Raw genomic sequence first — 15,130 nt, 5'->3', positions numbered from 1 at the left:
TCTCTGACAGAATTACAATGTCATTGGCAAACCTCAAGGTTTTTATTTCTTTTCCCTGAATTTTAATTCCTACTCCACACATTTCTTTTGTTTCCTTTACTGCTTGCACAGTATACAGAATGAATGACATCGGGGATAGGCTAAAGTTACAGTAATACGATAGTTACAGTACAAACCCTAAAATCCTATAATTTGATTGATAACCTGTTTTCCTTCAGAGGAATAGTCACACGTGACTCGTGAAAGTATGGGCAAAATGTTTCTCTAAATGTATTAGCTGCAGACAAGTAACTAGATAAACTACAAAAGAAGTGGAATGCTGTATCGGAGATCTCCGAATAAGGGGCGACGACCCCTCGGGCACCGCGGGCACGCGTGCAGTCTACATGGCCCCTGCACGCCTCAGCATCGCGAGCTCGTCATGTCGCTGTCAGTACTGGACATAGGGAGGCAGTACCAGCTCTGGCAGAGGCACCACATCCGACGGACCTATTCGCGTACCCACAACGCATGACAAATAAATAGTATCTGGAGTATTCCGCCGCCAGCAGATGTAAAGACTGGAACGTGGACTACACGAAGAAGTCCTTTAGCCTTCGAGAGCCGCTCCTGGCCTCCGAGTCTTATGACGCTCGCGAGGCCCATTGTAGTGGACCAACGCTGCTGTTCTCAGCTTCCATCGTTGTTTCTTCTGTGAACTTGGACTGCATTAAGGGTACAATTTTCTGTGCCTGTGTTGCACCTAATTAGGACGACATTCTCTGAATTTCGATTATTTTCCTGTAAATGTATCTTCCTGCGAAGCTCCTAGTGATGTTGCTACATGCTAGAACCAGTCAGGCGACTTTTAGATAGAATCTCTGTCAATTCTCTGTGCCTGTACCTGGTGAGACGCTATATATTGTGCTTCTTGTTCTTTCCGTCGAAGCAGACGTATTTTTCCTGTCAATAAACATATTGGAACTAGATCACTGTGTCCCTGTGAGGGACACTTCATGTAGCACTCAGAATAAATAGTCAGATATTAATGTAACTTATCACACGTACCATAGACGAGTATGTAAATCATTAGGGCAGGTGTACTGGCGTCTTTGCTGGCAGCGCTCAAGGCTGGCGGTGCGAGTCATCGGCAAAGGAATGCCTTCAGTATCCTCTCAATAGAAGAACTACTAACTTCGTCTGCAAGTTCGAAATAAAAAGTGAAGGCAGAAAAAGACATCCTAAGTACACCTCTTCATTGCTAATCGTGACATACACGGGCTATTTCACATGTTGTCTAATGATTTAACAAATTACAGTGCTAAATTTTTCCAATTTATTGGGGATATTACTACATTCATTTGACGATTAAGAGGAGATTTTCAGAGATTAACTGACGAAAAAGGATACTGGTTCAAAGAATGTAATCGCACCAGAGGAAAAAATTTTCCTGACCATTCTAATCACTAGTTAATTATTTGTTATCTGCAGCAATATTTACCGTTTTACTTGCAACTGTGAAGTAAACATGAAGAGATTTTTCAGTCTTTATTTGAGAAGTAGTTACTATAACATGAAATTCACTTTACAAATGTTTTAGGTAAAAAGTAGGAAATTTGCCTCATTTGTTTGCACATCTTATTTCTGAAAATAATTCTGGCATGTCTGATGCGTCAAGGCCCCTAGCATTTTCTCTGCAGCAGCTGTGCTATTTCCGTCTGGAAGCAGGTTTTGAGGAAAATTTCCATAGCCCAGGTAGTAAAATGCGCTTTGTATTTGGTGTAAAGTTCTTGTGATTGGAGGAGCATCAGGAACAAGCTGTGAAGAAATAGAGGATGCATAATTTACGCGATCTATAGACCACCAGGGTCCAGAAAGTGCGTTAGTATAAGTGGTTTGAACGTGATTACAACGTGGAGGGGCTTATTCTTCGAACTTGGCTTCATTTACACACTCGTAATTCCCAACACACTTTTTTCCAGTTCGCGTTTTGAATAGTTCTGAGATGGAATGTTCCAAGTTGCTGATGTCATGTGAATCTCGCAGATAAAAGATTCAATGTCAAAACTTTCCATAGCGTTCACGTGGGCGAAAGTAACTAGGTACGGATTGGCGGCAGGTAGCGCTCGGCAGGTCTTCCGGCGTCCTGGTGCGGCAGCCGCCGTACGCTGGCGTGTGTCCCACTGACCGAACCTCGCGGCGGCCTCTCTGCAGGAGAGCCGCCACTCTCTGGTAGATGACAGGTGCGGCACGCTCCATTGGGTACCATGCTTCTACCTGGCGTCTCTGCCAGTAGCCCTGCCGTGGCATCCCAGTGCGGTAGGGCCCATAGAGTCGCAATTTCTGCGATAGGTACAACGGCCACCAGAGTGCGTGAGTACTTTACGTGTTTGGTGTCGTTACCACATCTGTTACGCTATATAAGGAGCGCGGAGATTGTCACACATTGAGTACTCAGTGGAGGATATGGAGACGCTGCGTACTCCTATGAGGCAGCATTATCAGCACCTGGCTGAATTTGAAAACGGCCCCCATTTGTGTGTCTACATTTGGCCCGCTGGTCGAATCATGCAATATCCGGATTTTTGGGGCATTCGGGTGTCACAGTGGCCCTATGTTTGACTGCACGACAATGTGGAAGCCGTCAGGCTCGTCGTCATCTTTCTGGTAGAACCATGTTTCACCACAACAACTAATCGTCGCTGCATTACACACCAAGCTCATGGTAACCACTTGACATCTGCAACTGTAATCCGAGAAGAAGTAATGGACACCTTGCAACATTATGTGTCGTCGTACACCATAGCAGAAGCATGTCTGAAGATTTCCCGCGGCACACACAGACTGCCATCAACGCCACAACATAAGGCCGCATGTCGAGTGATATTGTGACCAGAAAGCAAGGACTGCTGATAAATGGCCTCACATTGCGCTCAGCAATGACTCGCAATTCTGCACTACCTCGAATGACCACCATCGATGATTACGGCGGTGACTTGATGAATTTTGGAATCTGGGGCGCTCAACGGCGTGGCTGTCAGTGCCATTGCAAAAGCCCAATCTCTGCACTGTCCAGTCTCGCCATTTCCTGAATAGTGATGAAATGGTGAGGACAACACAAACACCTAGTCCCCGAGCGGAGAAAATCCCCAACCTTGCCGGGAACCAAACCTAGGACCCCGTGATCCAGAGCCAGTAACGCTAATCTTTGGACCACGAGCTGTGGAGACCTGGGGAGAGGTCCCATTCTTCCACTGTGTTGCAGAAGCACAGCGGTGGTGCTCCTGACGTCACGGTGTGGTGGGACATCAGTTATCACGTCTGGTAGCGACTGAGGGAACTGACAACACAACAGCACATTCCGCACACCTTCCCTCCTTGTCTCTCCTGTCATGCTACAGTACTGTGGTGCCATTTTTCAACAGGAAAATGCTCGTACACATATCTCACTTGTCTTTATGAAGTCTGTCTGCGTGATGATAAGTTGCCGGTAAAATCTCCAGATCTGTCCCAGATAGAACATGTGTGGAACCAGCTCGGACGTCAACTCTATCTCAGTGTCATTATCCAAGTTACCAAGAACCACTTACAAGAGCTGTGGGCCAGATTGACTCAGGACAGCATACAATAGTTATATGACAGGTTTCCCAACCGAATCAGCGCGTGCAACCAGGCGAGAGTGAATACTGATAAAGGGGCTCACAGTGCCAATTTTTTTTTTATTTTTTGATTTGACTAGTTTCTAAATCACTTAAACAAATTAGCGTGCCCTCTCCACCCATAAAGTTTCATTTCGTCCCCTCCTCCTCTTATGGCTGCTTTATCTTTTTTTGTCAGGGAGTATATTTAAAAATGGAATTATGCACATTTTGGCTCCAGATCTTCTACGCTACTGAGGGAACTGACAGGAAAGTTCGGAGACAAATATGTTTACGATTGAAATTTCAGTGGTTCTTCAGACGTAAGTAAACGTCCTTTCTTCGAATCAGAAATCGGCTTTTGGCTATGCGGCCATGTAGCCCATCTATCGATTTTTGAGTCACTACCATTCTGTCGATGGACCTTACGTAGTGTGTAAAAACTAAAATCGACGTATATTCGAACTCTGTACGCTAGCCGGCCAGTGTGGCCGTGCGGTTAAAAGGCGCTTCAGTCTGGAACCGCGTGACCGCTCCGGTATCAGGTTCGAATCCTGCCTCGGGCATGGATGTGTGTGATGTCCTTAGGTTAGCTACGTTTAAGTAGTTCTAAGTTCTAGGGGACTGATGACCACAGATGTTAAGTCCCATAGTGCTCAGAGCCATTTGAACCATTTTTTTTTCTGTACGCTACAAGGGAAAATTGGACAACATGCACGCAAAATGAGCTACTAATCTTCCAGAAGGCAGATCCATTTAATGCAGTACATTTGTGTACATTTCGTGTGCTGAATGTGGAAATGAATTTGAAAGAGTCCAATTATCGACAAAACTAAAAGAAAGAAAACGAAGAGTCATATACAGTAGTTGGCTGTTAGATGCCGACGAACTGGTTCAGTCGCCGAATCTTCCTCGCGAAACTGTCCCTTTCCTCGTGCTGTCTTAGCTGTATGTGCTGAGTGTATAGTACATTATTGCTAGAAGTGTGCGTAATGTGATGTCATGATTGCATCGTACAATGATGGGAGAAGGGAGAGGTTGAAACCCCGTGCCGGTACATCCCCCAATCCTCTCAAATAGCACCAAATGGGCCTGCGAATCTTAACATTCTTATCCGACGACCGGATCACGTCAACACTGTCACATGCCCTCCCTCAATAAGGAGCCGATTTGAATTTATTTCATTCCTTCCACCACCAGGATTCGAACCAGCTATGTTGCGAATCGATCGACACACTACAGGCATGCGTTATGCACCTCGACCAATTATCAAATGTGATTACCGCTCATAGACTGTCAAAACATTTATAAACTATTTATGTTTTTTATTTATTCCACAAGAAATGTTCAATATTAAGGGATACGAAAGGAACGACCATCGAAGCAAAAACAGTGTAGTAAACGAGAGCTCTAAAACGCGTATGTTAAAAGCTAAGAGCACTTCTAGATTTTTGATACTGTGAAACAAACCTCTTCTACTTCAAACTGTTCGTTGTTCACATTTTGAGTGTTGGTAGTATGGACGGAAACAAGAAAAAAAATAGGCTCTGAAATGCACATCTTATGAACTATGAGCACTTGTTCATTTTCGCTACTGTGAAACACATCTCTTCTAGTGAACAAGTACTCTTAGCTCTTGAGGTATGCACTTCAGGGCCCATGTTTGCTAGACAATTTTGTCTTGTTTTGGTCCATAGACCGTCCTCTCAAAATACGGAAAGCAGAGAGCTTTCAGTAGATGAGGTTTGTTTCACAGTATCGATGGTAAAGAAGTGCTCACAGCTCTTAAGGTATGCATTTTAGAGCCCATGATTACTAGACTTTTTTGCTTCCAATGATAGTTCATACCAGATTCCCGAATATTTATCCATTCCTTCTGGGACATCGTGTACATCATATTTACTACACATTGGCAAAGCCTCATCTGCCCTGCCGCGCGGGGTAGCCGCTTGGTCTAGGGAGTCTTGTCACGGTCCCCTTGCTTCCCCCCGTTGGAGGTTCGAGTCCTCCATCGTGCATGGGTGTGTGTGTGTTGTCCTTAGCGTAAGTTAGTTTAAGTTAGTAGAGTGTAAGCCTTGAGACCGATGACCTCAGCAGTTTGATTCCATAAGACCTTACCACAAATGTCCAAAAGTTTTTCATCTCTTACAAACAGTTTTCCGAGGTACTATATAGTTTTCTTCGTTTCCCATGACCTGTAGGAACCGATGTCGGAACCACGTTATTGCTTTTTATTGTAATCCGTCAGCAGTGAGACAGAAGAACACCGTTATTCGCCGTTCTGACGGCGGCCGTATATATTTTTACGGCGGCCTGAGGAGGGTTTATGTGTGACCGGACCGCAGGCGGCATCGCCTCCCGTCGTAAAGGCTGAGCGGCGGCAGGTGGGGCTGAGCTGGCGGCCAGGTCGATAGGCCGAGCTGCAGTTTATTCCCGTAACGCAATCTCTGGGGAGGCGCTGAGCTGAGCCGGGGTGTCTGTTAAACCTGCCACCAGCCGGAGGCCGCGGGCGGGCTGCCACGAAAATCACCAAATACCGCAATTCATAACGGTTTATTTTTTAATTGTTGGAGTCTCCGAATTCGAGACCTGTCAAACAATTAAAACTAAAGACCACGAATTTCGTTGCTGCCTGTTTCACAGCTTGAAAACAGTACCACACTTTGTTCACTGTTAAGTTAAACACAAAATAATCAACGCATTGCATATTCTTTCACGTCTGTTATTACATCATTGTACTCTCCTTGGGCCCGACGAGAATTACGGAGTCCGCAACGAACTGCTTGTCCACCACACATCGCGATCGCTCGACTTCGCGCAGGGCTCACTGGAAATTAATTTGTAATTGCTGGGGTACCCGCTAAAGGTAGTAACTTGTCGTGTGCTGTCGAGACCCTGCATGCATTTAGACGCACAGCAATAATTATTACATTCGTCAGAAATACGTTGAAGAGCCAAAGAGACTGTACACTTGCCTAATATCGTGTAGGGCATGGCAAGCACGCAGAAGTACTGCAACACGACGGGGCATGGACTCGATTAATGTCTGAAGTAGTGCTGGAGGGAACTGACACTATGAACCCTGTAGCGCTGTCCGTAAATCCGTAATAGCACGAAGGGGTGGATATCTTCCGAACAACACGTTGCAGGGCATCCCAGATACGCACAATAATGTTCATGTCTGGGGAGTTTGTTGGCCATCGGAAGTGTTTAAACTCAGAAGAGTGTTCCTGGACGCACTGTAGCATTTCTGGACGTGTCTGGTGTCGCATTGTCCTGCTGGAAATGTCCACGTCTGTCGGAATGCACAATGGACACGAATGGATGCAGGTGATCAGACAGGATACTTACGTACGTTTCAATCGTCAGAGTCGCATCTAGACGTATCAGGAGTCCCATATCACTCCAACTGCACATGCCTCACACTATTACAGAGGCTCGACAAGCTTGAACAGTCCCCTGCTCTCATGCAGGGTCCATCGATTCATGATCCGTGGATCCATACGCGCGCACGTCTATCCGCTCGATACAACTATAAACGACACTCGTCCGATCAGGCAATATGTTTCCAGCCATCAACAGTCCAATGTCGGTGTTGACGGGCCCAGGAGAGGCATTCAATTCTGTATCGTGCAGTCATCAAGGGTACACGAGTGAGCTTCGTCTCCGAAAGCCCATATCTATAATGTTTCGTTGAATGGTTCACTCTCTGACACTTATTACTGGCCCAGCACTGAAATCTGCAGCAATTTGCGGAAGGGTTCCACTCCTGTCGCGTTGAACGGCTCTCCTCCGTCGTCGTTGGTCCCGTTCTTGCAGGATCTTTTTCCGGCGGCAGCGATGTCGGATTTTTACCGGATTCCTGATGTTCACGGCACACTCGTTAAATGGACCTACGGGAAAATCCCCACTTCATCGCTACCTCGGAGACGCTGTGTCCAATCGCTCGTGCGCCTACTATAACACCACATACAAACTCAGTTAAATCTTGATAACACTTCATTGTTGCAGCATCAACCGATCTAACAACTTCGCCACACACTTGTTGTTTCATATAGGCGTAGCCGACCGCAGCGCCGCATTCCGCCTGTTTACATGTCCTTGTATTTGAATATGCGTGCCTATAACAGGTTCTTTGGAGTTTCTGTGTAGTTACCTGGTCCCCGCCAGAGACGGCTGCTGGCAATCTTAAGGCCTGCAGTGTCAAGTACGGTCGCAGGTTCGAATCCTGCCTCGGGCATGGATGTGTGTGATGTCCTTAGGTTAGTTGGGTTTAAGTATTTCTAAGTCTAGGGGACTGATGACCTCAGATGTTAAGTCCCATAGTGCTTAGAGCCTTTTTTTTTTTCTTTCTCGTGGGCCTAAAGTCTCCTTCTCGCGAAACGCGTGTCATGCACCTGTGAGATATACAGGGGTTGGAAAAAGTTATGGATACACTCTGCCTCTTTCATAGTACGAAGCCCAATGGTGTTTTTAAAAGCTTCAAGTAGTCTCGGAATTCATACATAAAGGACCTGTATGGTTTTCAAGGGAATCTAATAACAGTCTTCCTGCAAAATAGTTGAAGCTTCATGTAACGGTGACGGAGGTGAATAGCGATTACGGACCCTCTTCTCCAAAGTGTTCAAAAAATGGCTCTGAGCACTATGGGACTTAACATCTGAGGTCATCAGTCCCCTAGAACTTAGAAATACTTAAACCTAACTAACCTAAGGACATCACACACATCCATGCCCGAGGCAGGATTCGAACCTGCGACCGTAGCAGTCGCGCGGTTCCGGACTGCGCGCCTAGAACCGCTAGACCACCGCGGCCGGCACTCCAAAGTGTACCACAAAGACCCAATAATACTGAGATCCGTTGACTGTGGTGGCCGGGGGAGATGCGACAATTCAGCCTCTTGTTGTTCACAAAACTAGTCCTGGATTTGCAAGCCGTGTGAATAGGGGTCCTGTCGCCTTGGACTACACTATTACCATTGGGCAACACACATTGTACTTTGAGATGGAATTAAGATAGTCACATAATTCTTGCAGAGTAACCACGGACTTCATAGAATACTGCGACGGGGCTGGCCAAATCATCATCGAATCTCCATATTTTTCACAAAAAATGGTTCAAATGGCTCTGATGACTATGGGACTTAACATCTCAGGTCACCAGTCCCCTAGACTTGGAACTATTTATACCTAACTAACCTAAGGACAATACACACATCCACGCCCGAGGCAGGATTCGAACCTGCGACCGTAGTAGACACGCGGTTCCGGACTGAAGCGCCTATAACCGCTTGCCCACCGCGGCCGGCTATGTGTCACACTAGGGACGTAAACATAGCCACAAGATGGAATCAGTGAGCAACAAGACTCATCCGACCAAATGACATTCTTCCACTGCTCCGTAGTCCAGATTTTATTTCTATGGCACCACGTTTTCTCGTTAAGGACATTTGAATCAATGATGAATTAGTTTGGGATTCCAGCTCGCTTGCAATTTCCAGCTTATGGTTCTCCGTGTTGTTTCAGAACTGACTGGGTTCGCGAGTTGGGCACTGAGTTCTGCTATGTCTTTTGCACCTGTCCTCTCATGTTTCATCACAATGCTCTTCAATGACCGCCTGCCATGATCACTCAACACACATTTTTGTCCGCGTTATGACTTACAGGTCAAGTTTTTCCGCTTTCCCTGTAAGTGGTATAAATCTTCGCAATGATGCCTCCGGCTCCCTTGTTTATGGAAGGAGCTCTATGAGAGCACCAACAATTTTCCCACGTTTGAATTCACTTAGCTCCGAAACAATGCATTCACAACTATACATAACACTCTTTTGATCAAGAGCGACACTTTCACCTTATCGAGGAAATTGTACAGATACTGTTCGTGGTCAAATACAACAGCGCAAATTACGGACCTGGCCAGAATCTGCATTTATGTTCAAGCATGCATTTCTCACGGTCTTTCCACGTTTCTGTCCAACCCTGTTTATGACGGTCCCCCTTTTGTTACGAACACAAGGGTTGTTATAATATTTAAATTAGAACAAAATTATTAAGGCTTTCGTGGCTGTTTGTTGACAAGCTTCGTGTTGGTTCTTGTCTCGGGTGCTTAAGTCGACGTTTCATGATTTGTCTGACTTTTCGCCAGCACGAATGGCTGACATTGTCAAAGCTTCACCCTCCATTGTTGATGGTGGACTGAAGTCGGGCTCGTAGCCGCAGGTTTGATGATGTTTCTTTGTTTACCAAAATACCACTCGATGATTCTCTGGAGTATATCGGTTACATTTTCCCGCACGACATCAGCAAACCCTTCATGCATGTCTCACTACAAACTGTTTCATGTAAAGTGGTAACTTCTACGTACAGCTGTGAGACGTCGCTACGGGTTGTCCACTGGTGGCGACATACTTCATGGAACATTTCAAAGTACAGGCGCTGGACTTCGCACCTTTTAAACGAAATGTGTGGTACAGATACCCGACGGTACTATTGTTGTGTGGAGCTATGGTGAGGAACAGCTTGGTGACTTCGTAAGACAACTGAACAGTATCCATGATAACATAAAATTTACCATGGAGGAAGAAATAAATATTCAGCTTCCTTTCCAAATGTGCTGGTCTCGAAGGATGGTGAAAATCTAGGACACAACGTGTATTGAAAACCGACACAAACGGACCTGTACCTGCAAAAACTGTAATATTACCACCCGAGCCTAGCGAGAAAAAAGACATGATTAATACGCCAGTAACGCAAGCAAGACAAATATGTGGGCAACAGCACCTAAGACGCTAGATGCCACACCTATGAGCAATGAGAACTTCACCGTTGCATAAGAAGTGTCACAGAATCAAACACGTGGTGACGTTACCTATCGGAAAAGAAATATCGAGTATGGCCTATCTGACAAACATTCCCGGAGTGACGGACAGATCCGGCCGTATATTGTACAAACACGGTGTAAAAACCATTTATAAACCGACAAAGAAGATCAAAGAATGTCTCAGATCGGCAAAGGAAGAAAAGGACGCACTTGAAATGTCGGGAATACACCGCATACCATACACATGTGGAAAACTCTATGTTGGAATGACTGGGCGATCAATCAAAGCCTGGATCACCGAACATAAGCGTCATTGCAGTTTAGTGCAGGGGGAGAGATAGGCCATGGCGGAGCCGCGCTGTGTGGGACCGATCACATAGTAAAACTCGACGTCACGGAAGTTCTTGCTGTATAGCAGAGCTATCACACCCGCTTATTCAGGGAAGATATTGAAATAAACAATCATGTCAATAGCTTCAACAAGTAGAAGAAGGCCTCAAGGTGAACGGATCCTGGATTCCTGTGCAGTAGCGAACGACCGTTCCTGATAGCAAGGGGAGAACCGCAGCGGTAATGACCACGGAAAATCCCTTGGACTTTAGCGCATCAGGTACGTACTCGTATAATCTGCAGGCACGAGCTCGACTCCAGTCCATTCCCAGCAATGGAAGGTAAAGGTTTGACAATGCTAGCCCAGTCGTGCTGGCGAAACGTTTTGAATTAGAAACTAGGAAAAAAAAGTTTCGATAATAATCTTTGTTTGTCTGCAGGTAAGTCTCTGCAGTTCTGATACACAAAGAAATCCTCGCCCCACACTGTAACGTCTGCCACAGACGGCCCCTGCCAGGCAGACTACACTCAAAACACCCCTGTGTACCATATAACATACACAAGCACTTGCAGGCGCAACCAAGAGGAAAACAAATATTCCAACAAACAGAACTTGCTAGAGACTAATGCGAACCTTTTTCTGCAGAGGTCGCCTCACAGATACAGGGAAAGTTGGAGTACTCCGCCGGCTTTATAAGGCTAGCGCAGCAGCAGTACAGCCCCCCCCCCCTTCCACCCGCCGAGTCCTTTTGTATTCTCCAACTCTGCCTACCACACTCCCTGTTGCGTCTTCCCAGCGCCCCCCACCCCTCTTATGGGTCCTCATCCTCTGTCAGTTCCTTTCCCGGCTCCCCCCTTTTTTACTTTTCCCATCATCTATCCAGTTTCCCCCCCACATGCTCTCGGCTGTGATATGTCGCATTTGGCAACTTTTTAGTGCAGTGTTCCAGTGACTGTTCAGTGTTGTTCGTCTCACTCGTGTTGTGAACAGAAACCATGCTGTCGCTGGGTGTGAATTTTATGTCTTTTGCGAACAAACCAGACTGTCGCCGTGTTTTTTTTTATTTTTTTTAATTTGTCTGTCTATTGTTTTACCTGTCTGCTTTGTATGTATTTTCTTAGCGTCATCATCCCTCTGTTCTTTGTTTTAAGTTCCACGATTTCTTTTCGCCATGTTACTCTTTAAGTCTCTGATTTTATCGCCTGTTTTTCTTATTTATTCTCTTCATCTTTCTAACAAAGTCTGTAGGCTGAAGAGCGGCATACTAAGCTGATGCCAGCCCGCCCCCTTCGGGGGGAATTGAAATTCAATAAAGGAAAAAAAAAGGCAGTACAGCCATTCCCCACCTACCCTCTCTCTGCCCCCCTTCTCTCCCCTGAGTCATTTTGCATTTCCCTCCTCTGCCATTTCCCATTCCCTCTCGCGTCTGCCCTGTCCCTCTCTCCCCTTATGAGTCCTCTCCCTCCTTTGGTCCCCCCCCCCCCCCACCCTTTTCGTTTTTTTCCATTCTGTGTAAAAATGAAATTTTCGGTACGTCCTTGCAATTTGGGAAAAAGCCCGATATCCAACATATCCAGGTATGTAATTCCTGTAAACATCTTTTCCGCGGAAAATAAAGTTCCAGATACATACTATAAGACAAAAAGCGACGCACCACGTAGGAATTATCTGAATCGGACGGAAATCGGAAAATGTGGTGTACATGTACAATTAACAAATGGTTAGAATTTCAGAAAAGTTGCAGTATGTGTTCAGGAGAAAGAGCTTCACAAACTGAGCAAAACACTTTGGTTCACCTCAGTTACAAAACAGTTATTCGGCTTGGCATTGACTAATAGTGGTGTTTAATGCCCTCCTGAGGGGTATTGTGCCAAATTTTGTCCAACTGGCACGTCACATTGTCGAAACCCCTTGTTGGTTGGAAAGCCCTGGACATAATTCTCTCATTTGTGGAGAGATCCAGTGACCTAGCTCGCCAAGTCAGGATTTGGGAAGCTGGAAGGGAAGCAATAGAAAGTCTCCGCGTTTTTTGTCCGGCATTACGTTGCTGAAATGGAGGCCCAGGATGGCTTACCATGAAGAGCAACAAGAGGGGGCATAGGACGAACCGCTGTGCTGTAAGGGTGTAAATTTCCTTTGTGCTGCGAAACACATGACGTTTTGGAGAGTTTCTCTCATGCGGCTCTATGGTATGTGGCTGTCGTTACACACATTCTTACTTTTGCGTCGGTTTACTTCTCACTAAAGTGGAACATACAGTAATCACAGAGCACTTAAGACGAAAGAAATTGTTACCGTTCATCTCCAGCCCAGAATGGATTCACATAACACTACGCGTTGTTGTTTGTACCAACATAGCTTGTAGTAACTGAATACTTTATGGTTTGAAATACAAAAGTGGTCGCAGAACACGCTAGACACATGAGGAACGTCTAAATCTCTGCAGTGTCAACAACTAGACTTCATCGAACTACATGGAAAACTGCGTTTTATACACACTACGTCTTGAACAAGCACGCAGGGGCGACATTCAGAATTCTCCGTACACGAACGAGTTTCTTGAAAATGCTGGTACCATCACCGAATGCTTTCGTGTTTAGCGGGTGCAGTGCCATCTCCTCGAAGAATATCACGCCAGACAGTTATAACTGAATGGCACATAATGAAGCAGCGACAAACGCGTTTGTTAATGTCCCCCGTCCCCCATCACGACTAGATGCAATTTTGGAAATGAACCATGGACACCCATACCAATAACTACAATGCCGAGAAAACAACAGTTAGTAAACCCGGAAATACAACATCTATTTCGATCCGACGACGGAATATGGCACCTGGGGGATAGCAGATGTACTGATAATGGTTTCAGTGTCGTCCGAGAACAGATAGGGTAATGGCATAGCTACCAAACCGCTATATGTGTCTGCCCTGTAATAGTGAACACACAGAACCAGAAGGCTCAGTGTGGTTCAAACGTGTGAAGCAAGGAGGCAACCATACTATGGAGACGCACTCATACTTCCTACAGCCAACTGAGCGAGTCGCTACGGTCGCAGGTTCGAATCCTGCCTCGGGCATGGATGTTTGTGATGTCCTTAGGTTAGTTAGGTTTAACTAGTTCTAAGTTCTAGGGGACTAATGACCTCGGCAGTTGAGTCCCATAGTGCTCAGAGCCATTTTTTTGAACTGAGCGAGTCTGAAAGGGGTAAAATTGTGGTCTTCCGAGTGGCAGAATGGTCCTCAGCCGTGCACGGCTCGTGTTCATGCCATTTATTGTTTGTGATATTCTATACGGTACTGCCGCCTCGTTTTCTTATTCCATTTACTGGCGTCACTAACTTCCTACCTTACTTGTATGTGAGCAGCAGCAGCGCAGCTCTGTCGTACCATCTCTGGAGTGACCGATAGTATTTCCGGGTCGTCGTGTGTCTGGCAGTCAGTCGGAGACGGACCAGCAGTGCAGTCGGGACGCAACACCAGTCAAGTCGGGGACGGAGCGCCGGTGAGGCGCCGACAGCCAGTCCTCGCCGAACGCTGGCGACTCACATAAACTGTGCGACGGAGGGAGATTGGAGCGGAACGACCGTTGGTTGGTCGTTCGGTTGGTCGTCTCATCGGCCGACTTATATTTGGTCCTTTCACAGTTTCCGGGCCTGGGCAGTCGGTCGGTTGGCGTGGAGCGGCAAGGAAGTCTCCGTCGCGCGTACTCTGGCTGGTCCCGCTGGCAGTGTGCACGCGTGGTTGGAGTGTGAGGTGCTGCTTGCGAGTGTTACGAAGTTCGTCGCCCACCGATCTTGGACATGAAAGCTGAGTCCCCACTTAACCTGGTATAGAATCCCAACTGTTTACATTTCTTTGTTTGCTCCTTGTTGTCGCTTTTGGGGCATTCCCGCGAGCAACAACGTGTGTGTATTCAAGTCGGCCAAGACTCCAGCCGTCTTACCGTGGAGTTTAACGTAATTTATTCCCTGTTATTGAAGTTGACCAGCGGTATCTTCTGCCTTGTGGCCGTTGACGTTCCGGTTACCTGCCCTGGTCGTTGACGTAATTTTCGGTAGTGTATTTTCCTAGTCGTGTTGTCGCTCTCCAGCGTGGCGTGTAGTTCGAAGCTGAGGTGTTGTTGGTTGTTGTGGGCGCCAATATTCTGTGTGTCGTTGTACTGAAATCTTGTGGTCGCTTTGCTGGTTGCGTGGAGTTGTTGATTGGTCGAGCGACTGTCTTTCGGTTGGGTTGCCTTCAGATTAAGAAGTCGTTGGACAGGCTGCCTGTCTCACCTAAACGGGCGTTAGTGTTACAACCCTTGGAAACTTCTGAGAGCCGTCCCTTGTGTGCTACATAGTAATTTCCCTGTTTGGGTTTTAGT

The sequence above is a fragment of the Schistocerca americana genome, chromosome 3 (genome assembly GCF_021461395.2).
Source record: "Schistocerca americana isolate TAMUIC-IGC-003095 chromosome 3, iqSchAmer2.1, whole genome shotgun sequence".
Taxonomy (NCBI): domain Eukaryota; kingdom Metazoa; phylum Arthropoda; class Insecta; order Orthoptera; family Acrididae; genus Schistocerca; species Schistocerca americana.
This window is presented reverse-complemented; position numbering follows the sequence as displayed.